The sequence below is a fragment of the Melanaphis sacchari genome, unplaced genomic scaffold, assembly GCF_002803265.2.
Source record: "Melanaphis sacchari strain LSU unplaced genomic scaffold, SCAv2.0 Contig168_pilon_pilon, whole genome shotgun sequence".
Classification (NCBI taxonomy): domain Eukaryota; kingdom Metazoa; phylum Arthropoda; class Insecta; order Hemiptera; family Aphididae; genus Melanaphis; species Melanaphis sacchari.
Genome location: NW_020270779.1, coordinates 46,405 through 51,560, shown reverse-complemented (window position 1 = coordinate 51,560; position 5,156 = coordinate 46,405).

Below are 5,156 nucleotides of genomic sequence, written 5' to 3'. Positions count from 1 at the left end.
CAATTTATTTCAAATGAACCATAATTTGGGCACTCGGCCGTTTCAGCGCTGTATTTATTTTCGAGTAGGTATACCGTTTCAAACGTAAATATTGAATTTTTGAATTTTATATTTTTTTAAATCAAACACATGATATATAGGTGACTAGGTAAATATAACTAACCTATATACAGTGGAAAAACTGAACGGATTTGACAATATTAGCTATAGGAGGTACCTATACCCACGATTGGTTATTTATAAACGATGATGTGTTTATTTTTCATGTAGTTTATCTTTCTTTCGGGATAATGATATCAACACAACAAATACGAAATATACATGCATAAAATCTAACAGAATTATAAATTTAAAATAAATTGTTCTTCGCTGCGGTAATTTTGTGATTTGTTCAGTAGTTTAAACACATCGTTTCGGAACAACTGATTTCAAATCTGTTTTCGAAACAGCATACGGATGCCAGTAAACTTAATACCTGTCGCACTTGTGCAGTTCGTGACATGTGCATGTTCAATCTATTTTTTTATACTATTTACATATTCGTCATCGGATCCGACGTTATTGTGGCGCAATAATAATTTTATTGGTATGTGATTTAATTTGAACCAAATGAGAATATACGATTACACGGCTTATCATAAAAATAAATACATAGGTACACTGTGTCGAATCGTTTTGTATTCTGCTAACATTTTAAATCGTCAACGACTCGTCATCGTACTCGCCACTCGGATGTACGGCGATACACAGTAGACGTAGACCGCTATAAGTGTATACGTTGCCAAGTCTCGTATAGTATAATATGATTCAACTGCTTTGCCAATTTCATGTGCGAAACGTCATTAGGGTAAAAACAAAATTAACGCGAATTTGAAAAAATAAAAGACGAAAGTATATTCTTAATTTCACGGCACTATTCACTTAAAAATTTTAAAATACATTCTAGCGAGCTATGGTTACAGCAAACCACAGTCAAAGCCGAACTGAGATTTAGTGACGATTAACGAATGACGATAATAATAATTTTCAAAGTATATTATATAGTAATAAATTTCCAAGTATTTAAAACCATTGCGATGTGTTAACTTGTTTATTTATCTAAAAAGTTGAACGAAAATATTTTTGTTTTATTTTATAACAATAAAATTTCTGTGTACCTACTGTCTCGAAGTCTTCAAAAAATTACATTACATATTAATAAATTATGCATGTCAACTAAATTAATTGATCTAAAAAATATCAATACTTTTCACAAATAAAAATAAATTTTTTAACTCACTAAAAATAATGTTAAGTTAAAAAGGTTAGGTTTTAAAATAAAAATTTTACTAGAAAATTAAAACTAAATTTTTCTAAAAATATTGTAAGCTAGTTATGTCTAGCTAACGATATAAAATATTATTAACTTATTATTAAATTTAATATTTCGGTATGCCAAACTTATTAGTTTTTTAACATATAAAACATATAGATTGCTATTACTGAATTCGTGGTTATCATTGTTTTACTTTTCACTGATCGTGTCGATTATTTAGAAACAAAACTATACAAGATATACCTCAACGGTGTATGGCAATAATAAATAGCTTACTTATAAGTTGTAACATTTCACGGATAGTTTGACAAATGAACAAGCAAAAAGAAACTCGATTGAAAACAAAATATAATAATACTTTATGACTAGCAGTAAATCACATCATCATAACACGGATCATAAAAAAGCTACCTTCACGGTTTTTTTTTTTTTTTTACATGAACTGTCCAATTGTGAGAATATTCTTGGAACAATTTATTTTTGTTTTGTACGAATATTTTAAGTTAAGCATTTCTTACATAATATAATCTTCTTTTGCACAGTATTTAAACATTTTAAACTAAATTATTGTCTTCTTTTCCAGCAAAATATAATAATTTATTTATATCTACCCGCACCTTTCATCTTAAGAATGCGAATAAGCCCAAATTAATTGGAATTCTGGCTTATGCGATTTCTTCTGTCCTTTGGCAGACAAAATAACATTATTATATGCTCAAAGATCATCACATTTAGCCATTTGAAATAATTTACAATACAAAATTATTATCAAAATAAAATTATTCATACATAGGTACATAATTTTAAAAAGGAAGACTGTCTGTCAGCCTCTTTATTATAATTGCTTATGTAGGTATCCTTAATTATTGTTAACGATTAAAATAATAACTTATGACTAACTTTGTATTAAATTTTTAAACTTTTTGACTGACTACATTTTTTTTTTATTAATATTTATAGAAAATAACTAAAAAATCAAAAATGTAGTATACATTATATTATGTTTCTAAATAGTTTAAAAAGCGTCAAAATATTTTAAAAATGTGTAATTCTAATAAAAACATTTGATAAACATTCCAAGTATCTACTATCCTTCGATGAATTGTTCTAAAAAAATAAAAACGATTTTGTCGAAAATTGCTTTTGAATAAAAATTCCCGTTTTTCTTATTTGTTTTCTTGGTTATTTTGAAAAAAAAAAATCGGGAAGTTTTTACTTCAGACTTCCAAAGTACCTATATAGAAGATCTATTCTACCAGAAATTACAATCAAAGTTTAAAAACTAAGCATTTTTACTGCTCCATAATATGATGGTGTACACAGAAATTAAAAATTAAAAAAAACCACACATCATTGTGAAATCAATACATCTGTCGCTCCGCTCAAAATCTAAACCACGATAAAAGTCGCTCCGCTTTATTGTATGTGTTGAGTGTTCAGACATAAAAAAATACATTTATCACTTCGCTCAAAAACTAAATAAAACTGTTCTCCGTCATTTTACAATTCTTAAAGTAATACGATCTCAAAATAACTACACACCGTATAATGTAGTAAAAAAGGTATAGTTTATAAGAAGAATCGAAATTTTAAATCGTATTGTTTATAGGTATAATAATGTATCAAATATCAAATAAGCTATATGGTACGTACCATTATCAATCGGTACGTTTGCATTTAAGTAGTCAGACATTTCAGACATTCGCTTTATATTGGTTTACTTACGAAAAGTTACACGATTTACAACCGTTACAACTACGATACAACCACGAGCAGTTATAATTTTTATAGTGAAATAATTTATTTTATAAATGAAAACATTGAAATATTACGCATTATGAGCATGATAATTATAAATTTAAAAAAAAAAAAAAACGAACAAGTTTATATTTATTATTTTTTAGTTTCTCAGTAAGAAAAAAGGATTTTACAAAAATATTTTATAATTTAAGATTAATCATTTTGTTTGTTCTAAAAGTTAAAAAAAGGCAATTTTAACATTTAGATCAAATGTGTGTGGTGATTATAACTATTATAATACACTGACATACATTTGCTCGGCCGTAAAGCTCATCAGTTCATTTTAGGGAGTCCGTTACACATTAAGTATATAGGTTATTAAATAGTCACAAATTTTCGATAGAGCTGCTATCGTGCTAGCTATTCCACGTTATTATTATACTTATAGCAATATAACAAATTATTATAAAATTTGATATCACAGTATCGTTGTCGTGATTTATCGTTTCATAACCGACGTTATAAACTATGAGATATTAAGATGTATCAAATATCACAACACGGTTACTAGTATATTATAATAAGCACCTAGGTGATATCGTTATAACTTAGTGCCCAGTAATTACCACTATGAACCAGCCCTGATCTGCGCCACGAAATCGCTGTAAATATAGAGTGATACGCAAAAGTAAGTATATACCGATTAAGACGTTTCCTGAAATCAAGCTATAAGTTTGAGCTGTTATAACTTATATTATTGTGTTTACGTCTGTATTCACTGCACTTTACACAAATAATTCGTTTAATTGATCGAGGGAGCGTGAGCCGTGAATAAATGTATATAGACGATTAGGTACACTAAAGATATTATTTTAAATTATAATATTATACCACACGCGTTTATTAGCAGGTATATAACATAGGCGCAAGTCGCGCACCACAAAGTCGGAATGGTATCCGCCCCCGCGAGAGTGAATTAAGCCGTGTACGTTTTAAACGTTTTATTTTTTGGTTTTGCAGGAGACACGCTCGGTTAAAATTGTTTTATCATAGTCAAACATTGAGACCGTCTCCCGAATCGTAAATTTATTATGTCAATGCCTTATGTACACTGTGCAGTATAGAGATGGTCCGTTTATACAAGCGTATAATATATTTTATATCACCATAATAACATACGTATAATATCGCACGCTAAATAAAACGTATACGTGTGGGCGATTTTGCGCTGACATTTTGTCGTCTCCATCGCGTTTATTGTGCGATGGCCGCGATCGAATAACTGCGAACAAATGACGTCGTCGTGCGACTTATCGGTATAAAATTTATTATTATTATTATTATTATTTCGCGCTACAGTCGGCAACGTCGAACGTATGCAAATTATTTATACGTACGTGTACATCGCGCGTTCGACGTTTTTCATTCGCTGCTGAAACAATAATTTACAATAATACGTGCAATTTCGAATGAAAAGCCCCCGAAAGAGAGTGTTACGGCGGTAATACCGCAATGTTGCGGACGTCACGCGTAGTATCAGTGGCGCCCGCGGAATGTTTTCAAAAACGCTACATGCGCCGCTGTATTATATCCATCGTGATGGCTATCAGTGGCAAAGTCGTAAAAAAATTCTCGAGCTAAATTACTAACTACGTGTGACGAAAACGATTATCCCCTTTACGTATAGTATTGTGCGCTCCTATATTATAATACACAATATTTATATCCATTGTATTGCATAAGTCTTATAACTCACTGTTTCCATTTAGTCATGTACCCGTATACCTATTCTACCTATACATGTAGGTACATACGTATTTCTTCGCGTACCTATATAGGTAGCTATGAGTACGTGCTTGCAGTAGATTATTTATCACAACGGCTATCAATACCGTAAGCCACGTATTCTATTTATATTTATATTTTTTTAATCTATCAACGTAACACTGTGAATTATTTGAAATGTGACTATATGCTCTGAACGCTCTCGCATAATCCATAATTAAAAAACAATTCGTTTTTGTTAAAAAATTTAAATAAAAATAATGTTTATTTTCGCCAAAAAATATTATTTTATCTGTTTTTTTTTTTAATAATTATC